The following is a 17,805-nucleotide window of genomic DNA, read 5'->3' on the forward strand; positions in this document are numbered from 1 at the left end:
GCTCTTCTTTACCAAAGAACTTAAATTATTACATGTAGAATGAATGAGGGAGATAAAAATTTGCCCTAAGAATACCAGAGTAATGACTGTTTCAGGTAAGATCTAGTCATAAATGCAAATTTTAGTGGTCAAAATTTTGAGAAAAATGAGAATATTTGCTGTCCACAAAATATCTCCCCCAAGACATATATTAACTACGGTGTAGAAAATAGTTTACAGTGAAGAAACCTGGCAGAGACCATCTTAATCAGTAACTGAGGTTACCATTTCCTGTAATAAGACATCTTGACATCATGTAACCTCAAAATAAGACATTGAGAGGGCACATCACCTGTGTGGTATGCTTGCCAAAAACACAAAACCACTATCCACATGAGAAAACATCAGGCAAACCTAAATAGACGGACAGGGATGTTCTGTAACATAACTGACAAGTACACTTGCAAAGTGTCAAAGTCATGAAAGACAGATGCTGAGGAACTGTCACAGACTGGACGAGGCAAAGGCAACATGACAACTAAATGCAATGTGAAATCCTGGATCCGATGCTAGAAAATAAAAGGAACATTAATGGAAAAACTTGCAAAATCCAAGTAAAGTCTATAGCTTAGTTAATAGACTTGTACCAATGTTAATTTCTTGGTTTTGATAATTGCACTATGAGCGTACAAGATGTTAACAAAGGGGGAAGGTGAGTAAAGGGCATATTTGAAATGTCTGTATTACTTTTACAACTTTTGTAAATCTAAAAGTATTTCAAAATAAAAAGTTAGAAAGCATACTTTAGCATTACTATGAATATCAATATTTGCATGTAGGAGGCAATTATATGAATACGTGGTATAAATATATATATATTATTATCGTCAGTATTTCAATTATATGTATTTGTATATATAACTAATAAATTTGTGTATATAAAATAATAGTGTCTGTACCAGGAAAGATGGCAGAGAAGAATGGATTTATGGGTATTTAAAAGGCAAAAATTATGAGGCTTGTAGATCTAAGTGATATCAAGTAAAGGGTTGAATAATATTACAATTTTCAGATCAAGCTTCAGCAAATAGATAGATGCCAATGATATTAGTAATTATAGGTGAACCTACACTAACTACATCTTAAGAAAAGAAAATGAGGTCAATACTAGAGATGTTTTATTCCAGGTACCTGTGGGACATCTAAATATACTAGAAAAAGCTGGAAGTTTAGGTCTGAACAAAACCACAGTAAAAGTAACATAGGAATAAGGTTGAGAGAGGCTTTACCATCCTTACAAAACTAGAAAGTATTGAAACCAAGTTCTTCTTTCTGCTAGTTTTGTGGTTGTTATTAAATAATTTCCTACAGAATAAGGGACTAAACAAAAATGTAAATTAATAAGTTTTTCAGTGATGAGCTGATCATCTATCATCAATAGAATCACTGCAGGAATCTGTCCAAAATATACAGAATAAGATTCGCAGAGTAAAGTACATGATTATTATAGTCCTGCTAGACCCAAAGAACCAATAATACATAGTTGAAAATAAAAGTCCAATGAAATGATCAAAAAATTAGAACATAAAGTTTCCTTAAACTTTATTATTTTTTTCTGAAAAACTACATTTATTAGCAAATAGGAGTAAAAACATCACACAGCCTGTGTGTGTAAACCTGGGGCAGTTCTCTGTCCTCAGGAGACATTGATGGCTTCTTGTATGAAAGGTTTACTCCAGCATATCAGGAAGTATTCTGACTGCAGGACCAGCCAGCCCTATGTGGCGTCAGGCAACAGACCCATGAAGTGGTGATCTGGATCCTGCAGTCCAGTATACATGCAGTGCTGCTCGTAAGATGTGAGGCTCTGGGACCTACTGTCTTCTGACACTGTGCTCACCCAGGGCAGTAGTGGCTCAATAGCCTCATATTCTAAAAACTCATTTCACCAGTGACAAAATTACTTATGAAAGCCATTTATACTAATTACTTAACTCTTGCATGTATATTTCTTTTTTCTCCAGCTTTACTTAAGTATAATAGACCAAAAAAATTGTATATATTTAAAGTGTACAACATGGTGATTTCACATACATACACTTCGTGAAATGGTTACCACATCACGTTAATTAACACATCCATCACCTCATTTAGTTAACTCTCTTTTTTGTGGTGATGAGAACACTCAAGATCTACTTGCTTAGCAAATTTCAAGTATACAATATGGTATTATTAACTAGAGTCACCATGCTGCACATTAGATCACCAGAACTTATTCACTGCATGCATGAAGACTTTTGTCCGGCATCCCCCTAGCTTCCTCACCTCTCAGCCCCTGGTAACCACAATTCTACTCTCCGTTTCTTTAATTTAACTTTTTTTTTTTTTTTAATTCCCCATATAAGTGATGTAATATAGTACTTGTCTTTCTTTATCTGGCTAATTTCACTTAGCATATACCCTCCAGTTTGACCCATGTTGTTGCTAATGGCAGGATTTAGAGCTTTCTTATGGTGGAATAATACTCCATTGTACCCTAAGGTACTGCCACAATCAAAATAAAAGAAAGATATATAGTAATAGTGTAATCTAAGTCATTGTTAAAATTTTGGGAACGTTTGGATTGAAGATATAATCTTAGTGAACCCTTCAAGACGTGTTCATTTTAGTGAAACTCTTTCAACATGGCCGGTTGTATTGCTAACAAACCTCATGAAAGGGCTTTCCTGGTGGCGCAGTGGTTGAGAATCTGCCTGCTAATGCAGGGGACACGGGTTCGAGCCCTGGTCTGGGAAGATCCCACATGCCGCAGAGCAGCTGGGCCCGTGAGCCACAATTACTGAGCCTGCGCGTCTGGAGCCTGTGCTCCGCAACAAGAGAGGCCACGATAGTGAGAGGCCCGAGCACCGCGATGAAGAGTGGCCTCCGCTTGCCACAACTAGAGAAAGCCCTCGCACAGAAAAGACCCAACACAGCCATAAATAAATTAATTAATTAAAAAAAAAAAAAAAAAAAACCTCATGAAAGCCCAGACCGCTGGTGTATATTTCTCTTTTGTTTAAAAGTATAGTATACTACTATGACACTATGTGTTGCTAAAATCCAGACATACCATTCAAACTTTTAATCCTGTCTTTGAGTTCCAATCATGTCATTAAAAAAAAAAAAAAATCAGTGTAGTCTAAAAAAGTGTTCATTGTGAACTCTCACTAGCTCTTCATTAAAGAATTAAGATCACTGACTTCAGAATTAGACAAATGTGTCTCATTTTCACAATGTATTCTCATTTCCTTATAACTATGTACTCACATGGGAAACATTTTTCTACTTTGATTAAGATATGGATATAATAAATATTTTACTTCCCCCTGAACTTTCTATTAAAAAAATGACATTCAAAATTAATTAATGTACTATACCACATCAATAGAATAAAGGACAAAAAAGTCACAGGAACATTGCAATAGACACAGAAAAAGGATTTTACAAAATGTGATACCCTTTCATGATAAAAACACTCAACGAGCCAGGAGTAGAAGGGAACTTACCCAATCTGATAAAAAGCAACATAAAAAACCCACAGCTAACATTATATTTAATGGTGAAAGACAGTCATTTTCCCTTAAAATCAGGACTAGGACAAGGATGTCCCCTCTCACCATTCTATTCAACCTTGTTCTGGAGGTTCTACTCAGGGTGATTAGGCAAGAGTGAAATAAATGGCATCCTAATTGGAAAAGAAGAAATAAAATTGCATTTGCAGATAACATGATTGTGTACAGACAATCCTGAGGAATCCACAAAAAAATTATTAGAGCTAATAAATGAGTTCATCAAGGTTGCAGAATACATATTCAATATATAAAGGAAAGGTATTCTGTATTCACTGATGAAAGACAATATTGTGAAGATGACAATATTCCACAAATTAATATACAGGTTCAATGCAATCTCATCAAACTCTTAGCTGATTTCTTTACAGAAATTGACAAGCTAACACTCAAATTTAAATGGAAACTCAAGGGATCCAGAATAGCCAAAACAATCTTGAAAAAGGAGAACAATGAACACTTCAAAACTTACTATAAAGCTACAGTAATAAAGACAGTGTGCAATTGGCATAAGGATAAACATACAGAACAATGGAATAAGATTGAGTGTTCAGAAATAAATCTTTATATTTTTGGTTAATTTGTTTTCAACAAAGTTTCCATGACAGTTAAATGGGAGAACGATAGCTTCTTCAACAATGTTTCTGGGACAATTGGATAACCACATGAAAATAAGGAAGTTGGACCCCTATCTCATTCCACATGCAAAAATTAACTCAATATGTATAAAAGACTTAAATGTAAGAGGTTAACTGTAATAGATTTAGAAGAAAAGATGGGGAGGGGGTGTAAATCTTTATGATCATGGATCTGGTATTGGTTTCTTATATATGACACTAAAAGTATAGAAAAAAAGGAAAAAAGAGAGAAAATGAACATTATCAGAATTTTAAAACTTTTGTTCTTCTAATAAAGACATCAAAGAGTCAAAAAATAATCCGCACAGTGGGTGAATATTTTTACAAATCATATATTTTATAAAAGATTTATATCTAGACTATATAAAGAACCATTACATTTCAATAATAAAGAGGGATGAAGAAGAGTTAGAAACTTGCTCAGGAACTGTAGATACCATGATGTTACTTAGAAAATGATGGGAATACCCCTGGAAGTCTGCCTAGTGAGATTGGGTCAACTCACAAGCAATTGAATAGTATAAGTAGTTAGGACCCTTTGAAGACTTGTGTTTTAGAAGAAACACCATGGCATTAGGGTAGAGGCTGATTTGAAAAGAAAGAAGCAAGAAGATCATTTTAAAAGTGATTACCACAGTACTAACAAGAGACGGTAAATACTGAAAGAGCAGCAAAAACATAGCTTTGTCTTTAAATGTATGGTTAACTATTTAATGATGCGATTGTGAGCATGTGTGTGCGTGTGTGTGTGTGTGTTTCCATGATCATTTGCTGCTGACATATATCTAAGATCATAGAAAAGTATTTGTGAATATCAAAATGTTAATTATTTAGATTGCATTTATGACACATACAATCTGTAAATTAAATTTGAGAAGTCATAATAAAAACCTTCATGGATTAGTAAGAAGCAAATGGACAAAGACATTCTGATTTTAGATGCTGAAGCAAACATGATGATTACTAACACTGATGAGAATATAAGTGATTCTAAACTAACTTAAATCTCTTATCTCAATTAAGAAGTAAATTTCCCCCTCACCACTAGAAGGACTTCAGGTTGCAAGGTGAAGTTTTGTGAACTGTAGAAAACCTTGTGAAGATAAACCAAAATGAGCACGTAGAAACATAACTTAAAGTTATAGTTATTGGTTCCTTGATTTATAACCTGTTATATGTATTCTTATACCTCCTTTTATAACACATTACTGTGAATAGAACACCTAGTATGCAAAATTTTTGGTGGGTAATATGTTTCTAAAACATCTGCCACATTTTAATTAAATTACCTCCTTGTAAATACTTTAAGATTCTATTATAGGCTAACTTAGAACACAAATGCAGTGTTTTGTTTTGTTTTTTTTTTGCAAAAGGAAAACAGTGCCACCTAAAGTTAACTATCACTGGTAATACATGTAGAAGTTCACATAATCACTCAGAAAAATTTGATCTTTCAAAAGATTTTTCTTAGGATAATTCTATGATTAAATTACAATTTGAGATTTATACAAAAGGAAAATAAAACCTATATACATTTGAAATCATAGTTATTAAAATAACTTTTCTGACATTTTAAAACTTCCATTTAATTTTTAACTTATTTATATTTGCATTAGGCACCTTTGCATCCCTTGTTGCACTAACATACAGGTGTTTAATAAACACTTAATGGTTTGAACTCTCCTACATAATGTAGCTATGAGAAAAATATTTAAATTTTAAATATAGATGAAAGAATACAATGAAGGAAATGAGAGAATACCTATTTAGCTGCTCATTTTAAAGTTGTAAAGATAATGCATAATTATTAGAGAAGATTGGAAAAATTCCAGAGGGAAAAACAAATAGTATCATCAGCCAGAAATAATCTTAAAAGAAAAAAAAAGACTATTTCCTTAGAAGGTTTTTGTAGACGTAGTTTATAGTGTTTGTTTTATGAACATATTTTTTTAATTTTGAAATTGATTTGCTATTTTTACCTAACCTTCCTAAATATTTACATTTTATTTTAAAATCTCGAAACATTTAGTGATTTAATTATGTTTCTACAAATGGAAGAGTGTCATTTACTTAACCAATTCTCTATTCTTGGATATTTAGGATATATTGCATCTTAATATATTACAAAATTATAAACAATGCTATGATGTTTATCTTTGCCATATATTATTTTAGCAATATACTTTTAGATATACTTTTAGATATGCTAGAAGGAGAGAATTCTTTTAACACCATAAAATTGTTGATGTTCTATAACTTTCCCACTTGTAACTTTTATTTCACTTGATTTTTTAAAAGAATAATTTCAATAAAAAGACATCTGTATTTTAATATTGAGAAATCCAGAACCTCAAAATTATCATTAGTTATAAAAGTCTAAATTAGAACCCATATCTTTATGTGTTAATTCAATACTATCCTGTTATGTGTTAAAATATATTATAAAAAAATTACATCTCTGCTTTTGTATGTACCCATGTGACTGAATACTATTTTTTAATTTTTTAATAGGAATTAGTTGTATGGTCTCCTTTTAAATGTAATTTAATTCCCTGTCCTTTCTCTAACAGAGTTAACAGATTTAAATTAGCAAATGAGAAACATAAATGCCTACCAGTGTTAGATTAAGGGGATGTGGATAATCAATTTTCCTAGAACCACCCTTTTGCCATGGAATTTATAAAATAATATTTATTGAATTATAACTTACATACAGCAGCATGCACATATCATAAATATATAGCTTGATGAATTTTCACAAAGTGAGCATGTATATTTAACTAAAAGATGCTCCAACAAAACATATTCGCTCCCCAGTGCATCCTCCCATCTCCCCATTTAGGCTTTCCTTCCGTTGCTACACACCCTTTCCCTCCACCCACTAACTCCCAACAAAGGTAACCGCTCTTCCGACTTTTAACACCACAGATAGATAGTTTATAAGTGGCATTCTACAATTTGTACATTTATGTGTCTGGCTTCTTTCACTAAAAAATATGAGCGATTTATCCATGTTGGTGCACGTAGCTGTACATATTGTTCATTATCACTGGTCTCTAAGATTCCATTGTTTCAATATGCCACATGTTACTTATATGTGCCACAGGCTAGGGAAACTATGACTCGTAGGCCAAACCTGGCCAGCCATCTTTTTTTGTCACTGAATTTTTATTGAAACACAGTCATGCCCATTTATTTATGTATTTTCCGTGGTGACTTTCACACTACAGTGGCACAGCTGAGAAGTTGTGACAGAGACCATATGTTCTGTATATGTCCTAAATTATCTTCTAACAGGCTTCTTACAAGAAAGGTTTGCTGAGCCCTGATCTATGCTTCATATGATGGACATTTGGTTTGTTTCTAGCTTAGACTTTTCAAGAGTAGTACTACTATGAACATTATTAAAAATGTATTTTGGTAAATATATGAATACATTTTTATGGTGTTTATATCAAGGAGTAGAATTAGTTCAGCAGTTCTGGATATGTTTACTTTCAGATGATATTGGTAAAGAGTTTTCTAAAACGAGTTTACTAATTTACAGAAGTGTTCCAATTAATCCACATCTGTATCCAGGTTAAAACTTGGTATTATTTTAGCGATTCCATTGAATGTGTAACAGTGTCACATTGTGATTTTAATTTCCATTTCCTTAATAACTAAAGAAGTTGAGCATCTTTCAATGTGTTTATTGGCCATTTGGTTATTTTCCTTGACAAATTGCCTATTCGAGTCTTTTATCTGTTTCCCTGATGGGTTGTCTTTTCTCTGTTGTATGTAATTTATATATAGAAATATATAGTGAACATAAATCATTTGCAGATATGTTTATTGTAAAATATTTTTCCTACACTGGTGGTGCCTTTCCACTCCCTGAATAATGACTTTTAGAAGAACAGAAGTGTTAACTTTAATGTGGTCTTATTTATTCATCTTTTTTCCTTAAACGTTTAGAAATGTTGTCATTTTTGAGACACTTTTGACTACTCCAATTCTGAAGATTTTCTTTCTTCCTTTTTTTTTTTTTTAAGACTCACTATATTACCTACACATGTAGATGCTGTATGTTCCTGAAATTGACTTCATTGTGTTGTGTGAGATACTCTAGTCTTTTTTTTCAGTATAAATATTCAATTTATCCTACAACGTTTATTGAAAACACAGTTTTTCCCCCACTGCACTGCAATGTTATCTTTACCACACTTGATTTTAATGTCTTTTCTGTCACATATTAATTTTCCTTATATCTTTGCTTCTATTTTCAGGTTATCTATTATATTACATTGTTGTTGTTAATCCATGCTAGTATGATAACTTCCTAAGTCTCAGTATCTGATGTAATTCCTCAAAATTGTCTTACATTTTTTCTTTACAAAGATAGTAATGCTCACCAAATATTCCACGTGCTATCTTTTATTTATCTACCTCTTTGAAGTTAGGCGGAGACATGTGATGAGTCCTGTTAAACTGGTTATAAGCAAGTGTCACTTCTGGGCCAAAGTATTAAAGAGGAAATGAAAATATTCCATGCACTCTCTTTACCTCTAACACTGAGGAGTCCCATTGCTAAGCTGGAGAAAGAATAAGATGAAAAAACCTAGATTCCTAAGTCACCAAAGACAATTCCCTTAGAGGATCACCAAAGCCACAAGAGACTTTGCATTCACAAGAAAATCTGAGGGGAGGACACGCCACTGAGATTTTTAGGAGGTTTGCTATTTTAGCATAATCCTATACTATTCTGACTAATTCAACTGTCCTTAGTAGAGTTTTTATTTCTAAGATAGACAGCATCACTATCTATTGAAGTCTAATTACACGCAAGTTAAAGATATAGAGGCTGTATGTATTACAATAGCCAGTTAGATGGATTATGTTGCCATCGTGCTTAAAAAAACAATCTGGATAAGTAAAGGAATGTATACATCAGGAACAAGAGTACTCTGCATGTCGTATCTCTTAAAGGGGGCAGCAACATTTATTTCACATAGATGTAGAGCCATTTACTTTTTCTGAACCTGACTTTTAGCACTATAAGAATCCACCTCCATTTTGTGACCCTTTTAATATTTTGGCCTAAAAAATATCAAACAAAACCTTAGGAGATGCTATTTTTTGTTAGATTCCCCCTCTCCTGCCCCCATAACATAGGTGTCAAGCAATTCACTAGCTGGATCTCAACAAAGAATAAGAGTTTTTCACAAAGATTTTATAACATCAATTTTCTTGGTCTTCACTTCCCACTTTTACTTCGTCCATCTCTCCTAGAAGGACACTATAAATTTGTACACTTTTCCTGTCTTATCCCTGCTCATAACCTTCTAGGAACAGTATTAGATATTTCTGTGGCTGGCTTCCCCATGTATTTTTGTCTCCTTTCCTACATGAAATATTTTTTGAAGGTAAGCTATGGACTTTGGGTGATTATAAGGTGTCAGTGTAAGTTTACCAACTGTAACAAATAAACCACTCTGGTGGGGATGTTGATAATGGGGGGGATGGTTATGCATGTGTGGGGACATGGGTATATGAAGAATCCTTGTACTTCCCTTTCAGTTTTGCTGTCAATCTAAAATAGCTCTAAAGAAACTGAATAGGCACATCTTATAATCATATAATTGACTTAGAAAACATTAGAAAAGAATGCTTTGGCAGTCCAAGTTGGATATAATAAAAAATCTAAATTACGTTCATCATACAGACAAAAAAAAAAAAAATCACCATTTCTATCTACATTGGATACAGCAGCAGAAATTTTCCCTAAGTAAATAAATTCTTGCCCTTAATATAATTGTAACATAATTTAGTTAATGTGTTATTAAAGTAATTTTGTAAAACAACCCACATATGACTAGAATTTCAAATTCATCCTTTGTTAAGGAAACACCATTTAGTAGGAGACAAAACAGATTTACCTATCTTCTGAGATCTTTTAATTAATGCCAGGTCTCTGTATGATTATTAATAATATACCCCAATTATTTATTCCAAGACAAGACACTGGAGTATGGAATGGTGTTCACCAAATGATTTTGCCTTGTCATCCCCAAAGGAATCTTCAGTTCAATACAGATCTTGCCAACCAATATGGCACAGTTTCTATTAAGAATGAGATAATCAGGTGCCTGTAGTTCCACGTACTGTAGCTGACTTCATATTTCTTAAGAAAAAACACAATCTCAAGAATCAGCTTGAGCCAAGTCATAAGTTAACAAGAACAATTCCACTGTTACTATAGAAACCAACACAGAGACGCATCATTTTTTTGTGCTTTCTTCCTTCTCATTCCAAATCCTCAGAGCCTTTGGACAAAAAATCACAAACTAATTCCCATCCACCAAGGTTATAAAGTCTGGTGGTGAGTGATGAGGACACTGAGTTGGCTTGACCACTGATCCACACCTCGCACTGCGACAGTATACCAAGTGCAGGCACTGAAATTCACAGATAAGAAGAAAACAGGCTTACTTGGGATGAGCTATAAAAAGAAGCCCCAAAAGTAAGAACCCAACGTATGTTACACCCAAACTACTGGCAAAGCAAACGCGGTCAATTACCTCCTTCCAAACCAAGTGCGTATTACATTTAAAAGATAAGAGTATTAAGGTATTTAAAAATTGAGGGTTCAGTAAAATAAGCTTTTAGGAAAAATAATTTTATGACTTATAAGACCTAGTCATCAATAATTGTTTACCTTCTATAGTTATTTAAGGAGAAAACACAAGAATAACTCGGCACATCCAAAAAGATGAAACCAGAAACTTTAGAAAATTAAGTTGTCTCACACATGAGGGAAATAAAAAAAGATTAAAGAAAAATATTTTAATAAATTTTGCTTTATAGATTATTTGATACACACACACATACACTCCTCTCCTTGTACTGGGAATAAAACACATTTAAAAAGTTAACTTATTAGTCACGTGGTGAATATTCTATCTGGATTCAGATGTCTTTTTAGGACCTCTTTAGCTGAGCTCGTTTGAACTAAACATCACCTACTTTTGTCCCAATTATATACTTTCCTCATGTAAATACAGATATATATGAATGGTTTGTGCCAACTTTTTCTCCTAGGATCCTTATACTGTAATAACATGTACTAGGGCTCTTACAGTTATACTTGCAGGTTAGTGTAAAGAAGAAAGCAATGCAAGAAAGCTTAAGTAAGCCTTTCAGATCACCTGATCATATATTCATTAGAGATACATTTTCATTCTGCATTTGAGGACACCATCAAAGTCTTGCTGAAGTTAAAAATATATATGAGGAGAATCACGGAAAGCTTCCAGGTTAGGGTGTCTATAGCCCAGAGTTTCAGACTGCCTGACTGGGTGTGCTGATCAATCCAATTTGATTTATCCAACACTTATTGAGTGCTAGAAAACATGAAAAGCCTATAATCGTTATCATGGAGATATTAGGTAGAAGGAAATAAATCCTATCATGAAGTGTTAGGAAATTCTATTAAAGTCAAGAGGATATTAAGTGTTATTGTGGTATCAGAGATGGCTCCAGAGTTGTAGTATTTTCAGGGAGCTTAAAGTATAAGCCAGAATTTGATGGAAAAGAAAAGCAGAAGAAAATTTCAGGTAAGGGAATAGCCTGAACAACAACAGCGTACATGTAATACTAAATGATGTTACTAAAATTAAACTCAATAAAGACTTTCCCAGCTCCAAATTATTATATATCAGTTTTTATTATTTCTGATCTCACATTATTATGAATATTAGTAACTCAAATGTGTTTTCCATACTTTCTTTCAACGGAAATTAATTTTGGCCCAGAGTTCCAAGACCAAAGTTTTACCACTGGTTCAGGTCTGCTTCATAAAATTTACATTTCTTTTCTGCTTACTAATCTGAGGATATTTAAAAAATATTTTGTAAATTAAACACTTGATTTTTGGTCTGTGCTTATTTCAAAATTGTTAGCAGTCTTCCCTTCTTTTATTCCCTCCTGCTCTGTTCTTCAATAATGAAACATTGCACATTGATATTTCAATAGATACAAAATGCAAATCTCAAATATAAGCCACATCTTTTAGAGATGTTAAACATTATACATTGCATATCAACTGATATATTTGTTAAAATTTGTTAAATTTCAGTCATAAACTTAACATTTGTGATTATAGTTACTCAGAAAATATTAATATAGATATATTGATACATGGTTTATCATAAATGTCATAAGGAAAATTCATTTTAAAGATATAAAAACATTAATATCAATAACAGTTTTTAACATATGGCAATTTTTATGTATATATTATTATTAACTATACCTTTATAATTTGTAATTTAGGAATATGTATATCTTGACTGATTCCTTATTATGAAGGAAACAACTAAACTGCTTGGTTTGAAATCTCCAGCCTTTCATAATTAAACCTCAAATACTTTTCCAAGATATCCCTCACTTTTACTTGCATGAGTTCCCTGATACTTTTGAAAAGCCCTGTGAGACCTTTAATTATCCAGCCACTACCAGGAAAACATCATTAATTAATCCTTTTCACCTTTCCAACTACTCTCAAATAGATTATAAAATCCAGCAAAAGTGCCATTTTCTTCTTTGTAGTCTTTCAAGACTAACTCATCTTTTCTGATCCAACATCTTCTGTGATTTCCATTGTTTTTCTACTGACATGTAACATGCTCATGCAAAATTCATCCCCATCAGTAATAGTACGTTGCTACCAGCTGTAACATAAGGCAATCTGTAAACTAGGCACAATCTCAGAGGATTTTAGCTCTACCCTTTTCTCACACACCTATCCAATATGCATTGGCAGTAATGTTAAAAACTTCTGGTATATATTACCATTCACTATTATCCATGTACAGCCTGTGACGTTTTCATACTATTTTACTGTTCTTATTTAAACATACAATAGAATGTATTATATTCTATTTACTTTATTTCTTATTATGTATTATTATTTATGCTAAATATTATGTTTCTAAAATAGAATGTATGCTATGTTTGACATTGTAAGATTGTAACTTATTGCTGTTCTAATAAAGATTCTTGATTTCAGCTACAGTAATCAAAACAGTGTGGTGTTGGTACGAAAACAGACATACGGATCAACGGAACAGAATAGAGAGCCCAGAAATAAATCCACACACCTACGGTCAATTAATCTTCAACAAAGTAGGCAAGAATATAAAACGGGAAAATAGTCTCTTCAGCAAGTGGTGCTGGGAAAGTTGGACAGTTGCATGTAAATCAATGCAGTTAGAACACACTCTCACACCATGCACAAAAATAAACTCAAAATGGCTTAAAGACTTAAACATAAGATGTGACATCATAAAACTCCTAGAAGAGAGCATAGGCAAAACATTCCCTGACATAAATCATACCAATGTTTTCTTAGGTCAGTGTCCCAAGACAATAGAAATAAAACCAAAAATAAACAAATGGGACCTAATCAAACTTACAAGCTTTTGCACAGCAAAGGAAACCATTAAAAAAAATGAAAAGACAACCTACAGCATGGGAGAAAATATTTGCAAATGATGCAGCCGACAAGGGCTTACCTTCCAAAATATATGGTAGATGCAAACTATTACATTTAGAATGGATAGACAATAAGGTCCTACTGTATAGCACAGGGAACCATATCCAGTCTCCTGGGATAAACCATAATGGAAAAGAATATTAAAAAAAGAATGTCTATAAGTTTATAACTGAGTCACTTTGCTCTACAGCAGAGATGGGCACAACATTGTAAATCAATTACTTCAATTAAAAAAAAAGATTCTTGATTTCAGAAAAAGAGCTAATATCTTTCAATATCTTAAAGAATCAATTTATTTACAATTCTTCAGTGGTAACTATCGTCTATAAAAGTACCATAAAACTTGTGCCAAGAGTATGTACTTCCTGTCATGAAGAAGTTTACAGTCTAATCACTCTTAACATCTAAACAAAAATAGAAAATATAAATATTTTTGCAAGTACTCAACCTCCCTTCCCTAATGGAAGTTCATGAAGCCTTTGAGATAGGTAAATGAAGACAATAGTGTACTCTTAGAGACTGTAGCTCCTCATCATGTTTACAAACATCAAGTAAATAAGCAAGGCGAAAGCTCAAGCCTTTCTCAAAACTTGAAAACACTTTATTTCTGTCATTAAAAAAACAAAACTTTTCCTTTTGCATCAATTCAGAGTCTTCTTTGAGTTTTACATTACTTTCATTAATAGATTCACTATCCCGTGAAAAAGGAAAAAGAGAATGCAAGTTGAGTTTGTTTGACTCATTAGTAACACTTTATTTCTAATGTGAAGAGGTTACACTTGCAGATCTCTTCAGTTTTCTATGTTTAAGAATGAAGCACTTTTCAACTTACAAACTCTGCCGATGAGCAACTACAAACTTAAGGAATTATATGGACATCATTCAGGCTCATAGCCAGCATCAATACAGCAGAGAAATGCAAGATTATATACCCTACATACTAAATAAAATAAATGTGATTGCAAAATATTTTAAGACAAAAAGGAGTTCAGTTATTATTTTACATATTTATGTTGATATACTACAGTTTTATTTCTTCAATTTTATAAACAAATGCATTGTAACAAGGGCTTTTAACATCTTCTAATCTCAAATAATAAAAGCAAGATATATCTACTAGAGATGATTTCACTCCAAATTCCTATACTGAACCAGGAAATCAATGAAAAAAAAGAAGAAAAACCTCTTGAAAATTTGTTTATTTTCCCTTTATTGAGAATTCTCAAAAAAAAATAAGTTATACAGTACAAGAAATATCACAAAGCACAAATGTCCCAAGGCTTGATTGGTTGCCAAATGATGTTACTATCAACATTACAGAATTTGAAATTCAGTGTATTGCGTTTATGAAGGATACACTCATATGCATATCTATTAATTATTTTTGTGTATTTTATCTGACAATAAAAACATATTGTCAATCAGATAGCATTGTCTGAAAATGGAGCAAATTGTATACATTAGCATTTCAGAATATTACTGACACCCCTTTTCAATCTTTAGGCTAAGTGTCCAATTCACTTTGAAGGTGAAAGTTAGTTTAGGTAAATCAAATAATTATAGCATTTGTGTATTAAGAGTAAGACCACAGTGAATCAAAAATGTTATTTATAAAGAGTTTTAAATATCCTGTAAAGAAGTTTAGGATATAATATTTACTGAAAAATGTATACTTTAAATCTATTTGCTTTTACTTATTGTATAATCTCATCTAAGATATATATACATAGCTACATATGTACATGTATGAAAGAATCATAACATGATTTAAAGTAAGCATACCAAAATAGAATCAGGAGTTGAATTTCAATGCTTCTGGTAATCATCATGATAATAACTATCAATGATTACCAGAAGTTTTAAATATATTTAATTTTCACAGCAGCACTGCAAAGTCATAGATGCTCTGCTTGTACAGATAACCTTCATCAGCCTCACCATCCCCATAGCAGCTGCAGTTAAGCAGACATTTATAAAATATGACCCTGTTTCCTTCCTCACAGCGAAGTGGACTTAGGCTGAGCACTGGCCCAAACATGAGTCAGTGAGAGTACCTTCCATGGTTATTTGTTATCTGATCTAAGAACTAGAGAAAAGGGAGACGGTTAATGACTGTTCCTATATTTTCAGATTCCCTCCATTGCCAGTTTTTCACCTTTCTGAGGTCCCACTATATTTCTGTATCTGAATTCATAAGACACCGTATTTGTATACTTAAATTAATTTCTGAATATGCTTCTGTGAAATTGAAACGATTTATTTATAGCCAACATAGTCTTAATTACTCTACTTAATACCTGAGGAAATGAGGCTCAGGAAAGTTAAGGACCTTTCCTCCAAGTCATACAGATATTGGAGGTCAGAGATGTCTTTGGACTCAGGTCTGACTCCAAAGTCCATGCTTATTCTCTTACCCCAAGATCAGGGTGAATGAGGGATTACTGATGCTTTTCATGAGCTGTTAAATTTTTTCTCTGTTTTCCAGGTATTTATGGATTGGTGGGTTCACTGAGGGTAGGCTGGCCTTGGCTGGCTCAGCTCTGTTCTATGTGTTATCTCGTCCTCTAGTAGGATAGCCAGGGCTTGTTCTAATCATGGTGACAGGGTTCCAAGAATGGAAGCTTGAAATCTCTTTTGAAACCTATGCTCAGAACCGGCAAACTACCACTTCTGCCCAATTGCTTTGGCCAAAGCAAGTCCCGAAGCCAGCATGAATTTAAGGGGCAGGAAAAAGATACCACCTCCTGTTGAGAGGAACCAAAGAGTTACATAATAAAGGGTATAGATATTGCAATTAATATACACCTGGTAATTATTTATGAACTTATTAGTACCCCATTACTTTTAAATTAATAACTGAGTCTATCTTATCTGGCTTTTCTAGTTATCCTCTGAGGGAGAATTGATCTGGTTTACTTAGTCTTACATAACTGGAAGACTGTTATTTCTGTCTCTAGAGACTTTTATTGTGCAGATTGGTGCAGATAGCAATAGTGGAACTGTTGTGTTTTTGTTAATGATAGACAATAATTATGTAAGTGTCATTATATATTTATTTTTCATTAAGCAGCAATATTCATTCACAGTCACATAAAGTACTCTGGCTAGGAGATCAGGTAGCTGCTTAGTGATACTCCGTTTGTCCCCAAGGAGATCATGTACCAGCAGGCTTAGTTATGTTTACTTCAAGTAGATATGTCATGTAAATTTAGTTTTTGACATGCAATTCAGGAAATTGAGTCTCATTTACACAGTTCACTGATTGTAAAGTCCATGAACAGTTTATTAGATAGTTTCCACTAAGTCTGTCTGGCATAATTTTTCCCAAGAGATTGAAACTTCATGTTGTTATTTCAATCCCAAACAGGTCTACTTGTATTGTAATAGTTGGGAATTCATGATTACCCTTTACAGTGACTTTCACAGACATGTTATTTAACCGTTGTTCTCTTTTCCTGCTATTCTAGCAGCAACCTCAGAAAAAAAAAAAAAAAAACACAATTGTAAATAAAATAAAACTATACAATGTATGCTCCATTAAGCAAAGAACCGCTGGGAATATTTCCTATTATTTTTCTTTTATTCTACATCAGGGAGAAGAAAAATTCTAAATTTGTATAAAATAGCTACTGTTTTCTCTTTCACAATGGTACCAATTTAAAATTCTGTACTCCCTCAATGTCTTCACTTTTTAATCAAATTATTATTAAATTGGTTATGTTTAGCATGGATGAAGAGACAGTATAACATCTCAATAGCCCACTTAACTAAAGAATAATGCAGGTTTCAAAGGCCATGTGGTACTGTTCAGGACAACTATGCTTTCTTCTTTATAATATTTATCTTTCTAAATTTGATTCACAGATAAAACAGTCAGCAAATATTTATTAATCTGCTACTTTAGGACCAGCACTAGACCCTGCAGTCTCAGAAATAAAGATAAAAAGCATGAGAAATATCCCTCTTTAGAAGAACTGAGGTAGAAAAATACTCACATTAAAAAAAAGCATAAATATTTATGATCCAGACTAATTAAATGCAT

This window comes from Balaenoptera borealis (assembly GCF_965194805.1).
Source record: "Balaenoptera borealis genome assembly, chromosome: 10".
Lineage (NCBI taxonomy): Eukaryota > Metazoa > Chordata > Mammalia > Artiodactyla > Balaenopteridae > Balaenoptera > Balaenoptera borealis.